Here is a 13127-nt window from a genome sequence, read left to right as displayed (position 1 = left end):
GAGAATTGCGTTAATAGAAATGAAATGAAATGAAATGAATTGTGTGTTGTGCAAAGTCACACACTTTGTGCTTAATAAGCAAAAGTTTGTGTCAGCAGTTATCAGCTGAAAATTGAGAAGGAAGAGGACAAGAGTTTGATCGTAGGATGTCTATGAACTGCCAGCATTTTCCATCTGTGAAAGAGGAATGCAAGTGTAAGACACACCAGTTCATAAATTTTTCAGTAGAATTAAGGAAATGTTACTTCTATCAAATATATTTGTCAGGGTTTGAGAAAAAAGAAGCCAAAGGCAATCAAGCAAAGGAAAGAGAGAATGTAACCAAGGGGATGGAAAGCATTTTACAAGAAAAGAGAAGAGAAACTTGGCTCATTTAACCTAGTAAATGAAATCTAAGAGTTGAAGATATGCCACACAGGGGTAAGACAATCATTAAAGCCAAAATAAAACAGTGCCAAAACCAACCAACCAACCAACGAAAAAAAACCCAACCAAAACCCAGCTGCTTTTAACACAGAGATTTCTGTGTTTATGGAAAGGATAATAGTTTTCAATGCTTGATCAATGAGCAAGACTCAGTGAATTAAGCTATTCCTTACAGGTTTGAGTTTACAAATGGAGAGTCTGTAGAAATTTGAAACTATTAAATAAAATCATGCTGTATATGTATATTAAACCACAACTGTACAGCAAGAATGATAATCAGTTTTATACACTGAGTATGTGGAAGTTTAAGAAAATTTTAAGCCATGCCTTAAGCCTTAAGTGATAGTAGTATCCATGTAAAGAATTTATGTAGGAGATCAGAAATGTACAGTTTTGACAGCTCTCTACAATGAATTCTAATCAAAACAGGCATATTAAATAAGCTTCAATTGAAAGAGCTTTTTTAGAGTGTGTTCCATGAACACCTTCAAATTTTTCATTGAGGAATGCACCTTTTTTATTCACTTCATTTTTCTTTATATTTAGTATGAAAAGAAAGCTAGAGAGGTAAGTCAACAAGATATGTAATGATTTTACGAGCAGAGCTATAAAGAAGGTCTGTAGGGGAAACAGTCATCTCAAGTAAGTTTATAGTGCCAAAATTATTCCTTTGTTAAAATTATTCAAAATGCTAAGCAATGCATTATTAACTGTATTCTGCTGGGTGCTACAAAAAACATTCTTCTAGTAGAAATAATGTTACCCACAACACACCAGTCTATAAATTGCAACCAGCTTTGTGAATGGTTATATGATTTGGGAAACATGAATCCATGCTGCAGTGAGTGAGTTATTTTTTGTTTTTATGGGTTTGCTGAAAAATGACTGCATGAAAAATGCAGGTGGAAATAGATTGAGTCATGATGACTTAATCTTATGGGATTGTCACGACAGCCAAAAAAGCTATGGGAGAGGAAGACAAGGTCGGAATAGAGTATTTTGCTAAATCTGCCAAATGTTTAAGAAAACCAGGGAATTTCAGTGTAGTTTTTATTAGAATACCAAATACATTCAAGTTATTTGCATGATAGTCTCCTGCTTGAATGTATGGAGCACATCTAGCTCATTTGGGTGCTGGTTTACCTCCTTTGATCCTTAACGGAAAGCCAAAACTATTGTGGGAATAAGGTATTCTTGGGAGAACTCTCTTTCCTATTTGGTTTCATCCTGTCAAAATAGCTTTCCATCACTTTCCAGAATCAGGACCTTTGATCTGTCCTTCTGGTCTAAACAGAACATATATGTCTAAGAGGCTGAAGTCTGAAAGAGAGCATTGGACAAAGGATTCAAATAAAAGCTGAGTGTAGGCTGGGACTGGGAAAAAAAGGCACGATGGACCTGCCTTATAGGTGTTCCCAAGTAGATATGGTACTAAGGAGATTTTTTTAACAGGTATATTTAAAAACAAATCAAAAAAAAGAGCCAGGAAGAGAAAGAATGAACACAGGATTCTGTTGATTTAACCCTTTGCTTTATGTGTTCTTCATCTTTTGAGTGTATAATCCTAGCAGGAGGGAAGAATTTTGTCTAATAAATTTCAGCTAGCCTGTGGGGAAGATCACTGCAAGGTAAGATCTAGGACAAAGAATCTCCTGTGCCAGGGACTTCTGAGACTGAGCTTGAGTTGTTGCAGAAGTGGAGAAAAAGTGGAGCAGGAACAAGCCTGCTAGATTTATTTAGTTCTTTTTATCAGTCAGTCCTACTGTCCAAGATCAAACCATCTCCAGTAGTTGTGATTCTGCACCTATATATACTAATATACATATGTTAAACATGTTTATCTGAATGTACATGGTTCATCTGTGAGCTAGTCAGCATAGCCTCCTTTCTGTATATATAGTGATACTTCTACCTGAAAACAGAGATCTAAATCATATTTATATTTAGTTGTATCAGCCCCACTGCTGTGGACCTTTGTGTTAAAACCTTGAAAAGTCCATTGTTTTTCTAACACACCTTTATTCAGTCACATTTCTCAGTTAATGCTGTGAAGATTTATGCCCTTAGTTCTAACAATCTGTCAGCTTTTTATATAAAACAGTGTACATTGTAAATCCCAATACTGGGATGGAGTTAACAGTGCAGTGGTTATAACCTTGGCATAAGCATATGCCTGGTGTTCCACTTAGCATATTCATATTCATATAAATAGAAGTAGTAACAAAGCTTACATATTTTTATTATATGTTGATATTTTATGTATTTAAAACCCTAAACTTGAAAAATTTTCTATGCATTCTTCGTTTTTCAGTTCTTTCAATATGATACACGCTGGCTTTTCTTGTAGTAGGGCTTGAAACGACTCATGATATTGTTTTTTACCCTTTTGCTTGTTCACCTGAAAAACTGCCTGTGACGTTATTGCTTCAAGCTCTTTAAAAGTAATGGTTAAGGGCCAGAAGAGCAAAGACAAGGACAAAACACCATTGCTTCAGGGCCCTATTCAATTCTCTTTAATCAGGCAGAGCTACCATTGAAATCAGTGACAGCTTTACTTGAATAAGAAGGGCCGAATAGGGATTTCGGTACTTCTAGTGTGTAACTTAACAATCTGTCCTACATGGCAGGAAAGGACTACCACTAGGACCAAAGGAAGAACAAACAGTTTCTCTCTTTTAAAAAGTACTCTTTGTATCCCTTGTCCCTGGAATTGAAATAAAATTACATAATTTTTTTTCTGGAACATATTCTTTTCTCTCTTACTCCTCTCTACACATACAAACATCCCATATAGTTCACCACATATTGTAACTAAGCCTACATCTCCTACCCAGTGCCATGCCCAATTTTGCATAGGTGAATTGTCCCATGAAAGCAATAGTCCTATCATGGCCAAAAGGGGAGCAAAGAAGAACCTAAGTGCGCTAATAACATGATCTAAGTAACTCAAATGTAACCAAAGTACTCTAATAAAGAACCCCAGAAAATTATGCAAGAGACTGTTTCAATATCTTTCTTTTTAACAGAAAAAAAAAAGCCATTGAGTCGTGACATTAGAGTCACTTCTTTAGAACAATTCTAACTAGTATCATGGGAATAAAATGCCAATGATTTATTATCAGAAAATAAGATAGATAGCAACTTGGTACTCTCCCAGGTTTAATGTAATGTTTCTGGTATCCTTATATTTACTCAGGCATATCAGTTTTTGGTGAGAAGTACAATAGTTGTAAAACACTGAAAAAGAGCCTCAAGCATGAATTTCCATGCTCCTAAATATATTGTCCTCATTTACTGACATGAAGAGTCACTTGGCACTCTCTGGTGCAATAGAATTACAGATTATGCAATTCTTAATCAGCTGTGTAATGCACAAGCCTTCCTCACCCAATTGTACAAATTCAATTTAGGTCATTAAAACTGCCACAAGGCAGCTTTCCTCCTCTGGCATTGACTGACTCTCTGGAAAGCAGTGATTTTCTAGCAGTACCAGTCAGCAGTCACCTGCTGAGAGAGCCGGTGTGGCTTTTAAAAGCTGGTTCAGCACAAGAAGAAAAAGAGAGCTGACACTAACTGTAATTGTCAGAAAGTCAGGCACTATGCTTTTAAACATCTGAGAAAGCCAAACTGGAAAGGAGAAGAGAAAAAAAAATTAGATGAATGGAAAAAATGAAAAGCAGATGTCTAAGAGAGACTAAGAGAAGGAAAAATATTATTTAAAAAACAAAAAAACAAACAAACAAAAAAAAAAAAAGAAAAAAGAAAGTCCAAACTTCAACTCCTTGATAGCAAGGTATTGAAAAAAAAAAAAAGGCAAAAAAAATCTGTTCATATTCTAAAAAGAGTGCCAAAGCTTAGAGTAGTTGGTAAAACTACTCTAAAGTAAAACATATGTTTTAGGGTTAACACTATATGAAATTGATCTAAGTCCATTGAAGTCTTATGAATTTCTCTGCTTAACTCAGTCTGTATCAGTTGCAGTCTCCAGCGAGAACAGAATTAGAACAATTTGCCAAAAAAAAAGGAAAAAGGAGAAAAAAATAACAGTAGATGAGTAAATGTAAATATTCATGATTTATATATTATTACGAGTTTTCTGCGGATGCTTTTGCGCCATTACACTTGTAATTTCAGAAGTAATATGCACTCTTGTTTAAACAGTGTATGGTGGCAAAAATTAATTTAACAGTATATCAAGAGATGAAACTTATTTTACAAAAGAACCTACACACAATATGCTAGCATTGTGCTTGAAAGTATAACTACAGCACCAAAGTACATGATAACTTCCATAAGTATTGGGCATTAATTCGGGCCATAATATATTTGCCTAGACAAGCTAAAAGTATTAGTAAATATGACCTGCTTATTTGGATATGTTGTTGATGGATTTGGGAGGAAAAGAAAAAGGAAGAACAGGCTACCATGGAAGGCATCAGAGGAGGAGATAAGGAAAGATTTATGTTTGAAAATTTAGCCTCTGAAGTTAAAGCAAAAATTCTGCATATCAAAGATAGTGGATGAGTTCATAATTGGTCTGGGTTTCATTTTTGACTGATTATACCGTAATAAGGACTAGAAAGGATATCTTGCAAATCAATCTACGAAGATTATTTTTTAACACAAGAACTAGGTCAAATGAATGGTTTGTGGGACATTGGTTTTCAGTGAGCAAGTTGTCCTGCCTCAAGGCTGATATTTTAATTGCATCTGTGTACTGTAGTAGTTTTCCTAGATGGAAAAAAAAGTATGAAATTCTTGAGATCTCCTCTGAAATACAGCATCCTAGAATAATGTTAATTACTAAAGGTAAAATGGATCTGAAGAGCGAATGCATTTTTTAATTTGATGCTGAACATTTGTGATAAACAGAAATACGTAAACATAGAATGAAGGTAGCAAAACCTTATAGCAGCTTTCCAGTACCAGAAGGGGGCACACAAGAAAGCTGGGGAGGGGCTGTTTGCAAGGGCATGTAGCAATAGGATGAGGCGCAATGGTTTTAAACTGGAGCAGGGTAGGTTTAGATTAGACATTAGGAAGAAGTTCTTTACAATGAGGGTGGTGAGACACTGGCACAGGTTGCCCAGAGACGTGGTGGAGGTTCCATCCCTGGAGACATTCAAGGCCAGGCTTGATGAGGCTCTGAGCAACCTGGTCTAGTTGAAGATTTCTGTGCTTATTGCAGCGGGGTTGGACTAGATTATCTTTAAAGTTCCCTTCTAACCCAACACATTCTATGATTCTATGATTCTATGAAAATTGAAAACAGCAATTCTAGTGATAGCTACTTTAGAGAAAGACTAAGGAGGGTGAAAAAATAAGATAAATCTTAGTTTCTGGGTCATTCTGGTGAACAGGCTTGAATATTTAAATGAACAGCTTATTCAATACTCTGGCTTTAGCGCAAGGGCTTTTAGGATAAGCATGGTATGGGTAGATAGTAATGTAGCTGAATAAAAGCCATTGCATTTACAACTGGTCTGTGGTGAGCTTACATCTGAAGTTGGAAATGCAGTGAAAAGAAGAGTTATCACTAAAGGAGGCAATTTATCAAAGATGTAATGGTGTAATTTCTATGGCCAAGAGAAAACTGACAATATGCAGAACTTTCTAGTGTTCCACACTTCCAAAACGTGCAGAATTCTCAGGATTGTATATGGGTTTTTCTTTTTCTCCCTTTCTAGATAATTTGGAGTTTGGGTGAGAAAAGAAAAGCACCAAGATGCAACTTATTTCTTTCAGACTGTGAAAGTTCCTGCCTCGATTGACTTATTTTCAAACTTCATTTCACACTGGACAACCCTATCATTTGAACAAAGGACTTCAGAGGATGGTTGCTTCTTACAGCAAAATGTTTATGTTCCAGAGTCAAGTTTCATTATCCAAAGGGAGTCTCTGGCTAGAAATGTCATACTGCACCAGGCCAAAGACCTTTCTTAACCCTGTCTTGTGCACTGGCCAATACAAATGGTCACACTAAGAACGGTCTATTTGGTGCCACAGCTTGGCACTCACTCTCCTCCTTTTTTTTTTTTTTTTTTTTTCCAGTTATTGTCCCTTGTGATCATTTGGTTTCCCCCAAGTCTCTTTTTCCGGTCCTAATTTGGGGACAGAAAACATTTAATATTTTGGTGAGGTGATCTATTGTGTGTTGCTGCTTGGCATCAGTAAGAACTCCGGCCATTAGTAGTGGGGACTGTCAAGGGTGGTCTGCCTAGCATCCTATCTGGTACCTTTTTTGGGGGGAAGGGGGAGTGTTGAACTTCTTTTTCATACTGTATTCATTGTTTCGTCAGCCCTAAGGGCAAAATCAACAGGAACACTAGTAGATTAAGGTGTTTAGGTGAATAAAACAGCACTATAACAAGGATTGAGGCATACTACTCTGGGTCTGTCTTCCCTGTTTGCACAGTCTGTGGCTTAGGGTCCTCCACCAATGATATCCACAATTTATGTTTAATGACTTGCATCAAACTTCTGTTCTATCACCTTCCAAAATTTTTAGATCTGGAGAGTATTTGCATCCAACCTTTATATGAAAAAACTTCTCAAAACCTACAGTAACTTTTTTATTCAAAAATATTGAAGGCCAACATGCAAAGAAGTTCAAACAAACCCGTAAAGTTATAGTTCTGTAATCATCCAGCAGACTTAGAAATGTACAGCATCTCTTTGATGTTTGCAGACAATGCACTAAGCTGAAGAGAATGGATTGGGGTACCCAAAGGAATTCAGTGTGTATATAAACTGTTCTCTTTGTTCTCCTATTTGTAATTCATCCTGGTTCATCCAGTGGATCAGTAGGCATACATTTGCTGCAATGGGCTAGAGATAATAGAAGCTTCCCAGTGATGAGGTCTTTTATTTAGAATAAAGTGCAATTGTAAGATCTATGTACTGTGGCAACTCTCAGAATCACCATGATAGCACTTTGAGTACAATAGGAAAAAACCCTAATTACCATGTGAAAGGTGTTAAAAACAGACTTTGATAAGTACCAGTGTCTACTGCAAGGAGATTCTCAGGTGATGCCATTTCTCAATACATTCAACCATTTCAAGTTTATAAAATCACAGAGAAACACAGAGAAAATTTCTCTACAATTAGATATTGGCTACGTATATAAATATATAGAGAAAATTTCACCCATAAAAGAATGCAGCAGTATCTTCTGTAACTAATAGACCGCATTACAGTCTATATGTTTCAACTTTTGCCTGAGAAAATAGCAATTAACATTTGTTGTAGTCAAATTTGTTATCTCACAAAATAGCCTGAAGTTTACTTAGTGACTAACAATCATGTCAATAGCAGGAGTTTAATGCATGAATTCTTCACCAGTTATGGGTTGTGAGATAATCAAAGAGAAACTTGGATTCCAAGTAATTTGTTGTGATTCTGAAGAACAACAAACTTACACTGTCCAGGAGGTAAAAATATTTAGCTGGATGTTGTGGTTTAATCCAGTAGGCACCTATGCACCACACAGCCGCTCACTCACTCTCCTGCAGAGGGATGGGGGAGAGAATCAGAAGGGTAAAGCTGAGAAAACTCATGGGTTGAGATAAAGACAGTTTAATAGGTAAATCAGAGGCTGTACACTCAAGCAAAGCAAAATAAGGAATTCATTCACTACTTCCCATCAGCGGGCAGGTGTTTAGCCATCTCCAGGAAAGCAGGGCTTCATCACACGTAACGATGACTTGGGAAGACAAAACGCCGTAACTCCAAATGTTCCCCACTTCCTCCCTCTTCTCCCAGCTTTTATTGCTGAGCACGATGTCAGATGGTATGGGAGATCACTTTGGTCGGTTTGGGTCATCTGTCCCAGCTGTGTCCCCTCACAACTTCTTGTGCACCCCCAGCCTACTTGCATGCGGGGCAGCATGAGAAGCAGGAAATGCCTTGATGCTGTGCAAGTCCTGCTCAGCAATAGCTAAACCATCAGTGCGTTATCAACACTGTTTTGGTGCCAAATCCAAAACATAGCACCATGCAAGCTGTTATGAAGAAATTTAACTCTACCCCAGCCAAAACCAGTACACTGGACTACAGGTTCAGCCAAGTGCTATTGTAGGACGGTACCAAAAACACCAGCTCCAGCATCTCCCATCCCTACCAGTGATTTACAGAACACCAGTAAATAACACTGAGTTTCTGAAGTTTTGGGTGTAAACTAATTCTATCAGATCTTGACAAAGAAATACATGTATTTCCAACCCCTGAGACTGTATAGGAATCCTTTCAAAAAAACAAAACAAAACAAAAAAACCCACACAACACTAAAAATACCTCAATATGTTGTTAGAGAGAATATAATGTAATATTTTCCTAAAAAAAAAATATGTTGTCCACCAAAACAGGAAACTGGCCTGACTCGTAACTGATGAAGGAAATCAGAACCCCTATCCTAGATAAACCATACGAGTTATCAGGTACCCTACTGAGCTGGACAATTTGTGACTATGTTACAGCTCAATTCGGCAGTGACTGCAACAACTAACCATGAGAACAGTCTAAGAAAGTGCCAGATGGATGGAGCACCAACTTCTGAACTCGAGCTTGGATGATCTGAAAACTTATATTTCCTATTCTGACTAGAATGGGTGAGATTTGTCTTATACAGATCACACAGGATCTGACATTTCTAGAGGCTTATTAAAAACTTCTCTTAGTCTTTGAAAGCAAATTACAAGGAGGAAAATATACGAGCAATATTTGTTTCCCCAGTGTTCACAGAAAAATATTTTGGAAGAAAAAACCTAAGTAAATAGAGAAGATCCTGTAATGGGTAAATAAAATACTTCTCTTTATTCTAATAGCAGACCTGTCATGATTGGTAACTTTCTACTGATATATCTTTGGCATGTCTGTGTCGTGGTTTTGGCCAAATCAGCCAATGGCCAGCAACAGATGCTCCCCCCCAGCCTCTCGTGCACGGGGAGGAGGGGGAGAGATAAAGAGAGATTTACAAGTTTAGAAGAAACTAAACTACTTTAATAAAATACTAAGAATAAAATAAAAAGGAAAATAATGAAATAGATAACAGTATATACAAAACCGTATTAAGCTCCCAGGATGATGTCACTGGCAGGCACTGGGGAGGTCCCAGGCTGGACTCAGCGACGGGTGGGAACCAGGTTCCAGAGTTGGAGTCAGGAACACACAGATGGGAATCAAAGGCAGATGAACAGACAGGGTCCTCCTGGGACGTTGGCCATTGAAGGAAGAGAGTTGACCCTTTGATCCCTCAGCTTTTATACTGAGCACAGGGCAGATGGGATGGAATACCCCTGTTGGTCAAGTTTTGGTCACCTGTCCTGTCTGCTCCTCCCCACAGGTGGGACCCCTCTATGCTTTTCCGCTTCCGACCCTCTAACGGGGCAAATAACAAAATTTCTGACCTTGTTTGTTATAGCAATACGTATAAGCAAGAGCCTTTCTGCATACCACTCCTTGGCACAAACTGTCTTATCACTCTGAACGAACCATTTTGGACAAAATATGCTGTTAATTTCAGAGAGTTAGAAGAGGCCTAGCTAAGAAGACTAAGAAGACAGCCTGATATACCTTTGGAATTAAGTAATCAGTCCTCTTCAGAGTTAATTGAAAATATTGGACTTTTTGTTCACTTTGCATGGAAGAAGTAATTGTGAAAAATTATTAAATACATAAGCTATCTGGGGACTATAGACCCTTTTCTGGGGACTGTAAAGGATGCTACGCTACACAACACATGATTAAGCCAAAATGGAACGTGACAGGTTTCTCCACAAACTGATTGTAAGTGTAAGCCATACAGTTGTGACTGATTATATCCAAGGGTATTAAAAGCAGAAAGCCTCCATCAAGCCAAGAGATGCAATCATGACTGTGGTACCGAAAAAAATAAATAATGACCAAGAGCTCCTTGGTAAATTTGCTGGTAAAGTATGTATGGAAATCATTAGGTGGAAATTTTTTCCTGTTTGTTCATGCTTTGTTCAAGGAAAAAATACTTCCAGTGCAATACTGTTCTTTCACAAAGAAGGTGTAACAAAAACATGCCCGGCTCAAACAACTTCTACTAATAGAAAACTGGCAGTGATTCAAAGCTGGCTAATCACTTTGGCCACCAGGAACAATTGCTTTGTTTTGCTTTGTTTTAATTACTCTACGGAAGAAAAATTTTGAACTTAAACTTCCTAAAATACAAAACAGGCGCACAAATTTATACATGTAATTTATAACCATAAAACTTGCTGATGGCTGAATGTGCTCATCAGGAACTGTAATTCAGCAGCACTGCTTTCAAAAACAGAAAGCTGTGTTAATATGCAGACTTTAGCTGAAGAAATAAATCAAATAAATATTTAGCTTGATACATGTAGTCATTTTTCTGTGTAATATATTTTCAAATCACAGCTTATACAGATTTATTAATTATTCCAACATATTGCCCAAATACTTTATGAAATTGTATGTTATATGAAATGAAAACAAAGAATCAAAAGCCAGGCATATCTGGTTCATGGCTACTCTACACATCTGAAATCTTTTGTCAAGTGAGCTGTCCCAACTCACTCATTCAAAAAGAGGTTAATGGGGAAACCAGCATCAATATGCCAGCAAAATCCCTTTTACACTTTTCTAGAATGATCAACACCTCTGAACAATGTAATTCATTGTGGACAAGGATCGTCAGCCTGCTGATATCAATAGGTAGGCCGTCAGAGAAAAATATACACAAAATGGTCAATGGATTGGAACTGGTTATATTAATCTCTGGGTGCATACAGATAATCCAGTGAAACAGATTTAGTGCTTTATATTTAAATTATCCTACTGACAATAATATGATTTAAAATAATATCGGAGGCATGGCAGCTGGGGAGGTAACAAAGTTAGAAGTCCTATCTGTGTAATTTACTTGCATTTACAAAGCTCTCAGTCTGCACTTTACTTATAATTGGTCACTCACATTTGCTATCTAGGACACTTTCCCTGTGCTTCCTGTCAAAATATCTACCGATAAGTCAAGCACTCAGAAACCTAATACTGTAACGGCCAGGCTTGTATTTTCGTTTTTACATTAAAGCGTTGCAGACTCCTGTGTTCCGATTTCTTACCTCTGAGGAGACCAAACTCAAAGTGAAGGGAAGCAATTTAAAATTGTGGATAAAAACACATGGGTAAATTTAACCCTGTGCAAACTACGCTGAAGTATCGAGCAATAGCATGTTGCCCCACCATCCTACACATTTCGAAGCAGGATTCTCTGTTTAGGTGTTCCATTGGGAAGTTCTGGGGAAAAATAAATAGTGCAGAACATTTCCAGGTGGTCTCATCAGGGAAGTTCAAGATTGTTACAGCATAAATGTATGCAATGTAATTCCATTATTTCCATGAAAAACAACTAATGATAATGAATGAAGGACTGTGCTGCAGCCTCCCTTCTCCACCCCCCTCCTGCCCATATAACTACAGTATGATGCGTTATGCTGGAATATAAACTGCTGTAATAAGATTAAATTCCATGAAGGATCAAGATCTTTCATAGAAATCAGATTCTTAAATTGTAAAGACTCTGTTATTCAATCACTCTATCCCAACAAAGTTATTTCCTGCATATAAACCTCTACACAATCATCTGATCTATTATGACTGCCTTTTCTTATTAGTAACCTTCATTTAAGTCTTGTGTTCTCTCAACACCTGGAAAAATGTAAATTACCCTATGAAGAAAGGGAGAACAGAGGCTGAAAACGTGGTGGATTAGGAACAAAAGACCTCTCCTACTTACATTGCTTTGATAAATGGTCTGTATTTAAAACTATTAGTTTCATATTTAATAAACTCCTGTTTACCTAAAAAAGAGTTTAGTTGCTGTGTCCTACCTACTGGTCAAATGCAGATTTAGTGTTCTCAAACTGTTAAGAGGACGTAAGAGAATGTTGAACAATTACATATAACTTTTAGTTTCATAACCTTAATTTCTGTACAAGAACAATATCCTTCCCAGACATTAGTACAAATATAAACCAGCTCTCAAGCTACATTAAAATTTTAAGTCTTTATCTATTTCATTAGTAAGAGAGAAAGCTGTTTATGAACAGACTGCATTGCACAAATTAAGGTACTTATAGATAATACAACAAACATTTCCTTTTTGGTAAAAAGAAGCCATCTTCATAAAAAGTTTTCTCTATTTACTGAAAAAAATCTCTAAAGATTATTAAAAAGAAATAAAGCCAACACTTCTGTTTACAGACGTTGTGGTGTACTAAGCATAAACCACAACAAAAGGATATTTTGTACAGATGTTCTTGTTGGTGCACTGAAACAAATCAAGAGGAGTGCTAACCAATAATGCCCAAATGGAAGGAGGTATATTTTGTGTAAAGAAACACTGACAATTAAAATAGAGATTAAACAAAAGAAATTAGTTGTGACACTTGCAAAATGCACCCTAGGTGAGCGTTCTTCAGGACAAGCTCTGTAGCCATCCTATGTTTCCAGGAGGGACCTTGTTTCAGAGGAAATGACTTTGAAAATGGAGAACGCTGGGGGTGAGACAACATCTAATGAGACTGTAAGGTCTACATTTAAAATCGCTTTTAAGTTTCATTTCACTGCAAATGTGACAAGCTGTCTTGGAGTAAAAAATACAGATCTAGAACCAAAGACCCCCTTTCTATCAGTAAGACAGACAGAAATTG

This window comes from Rissa tridactyla, chromosome 3, assembly GCF_028500815.1.
Source record: "Rissa tridactyla isolate bRisTri1 chromosome 3, bRisTri1.patW.cur.20221130, whole genome shotgun sequence".
In the NCBI taxonomy this organism is placed as follows: domain Eukaryota; kingdom Metazoa; phylum Chordata; class Aves; order Charadriiformes; family Laridae; genus Rissa; species Rissa tridactyla.
The sequence above is the reverse complement of the archived record's forward strand: the minus strand, read 5'-3'. Positions refer to the sequence as shown.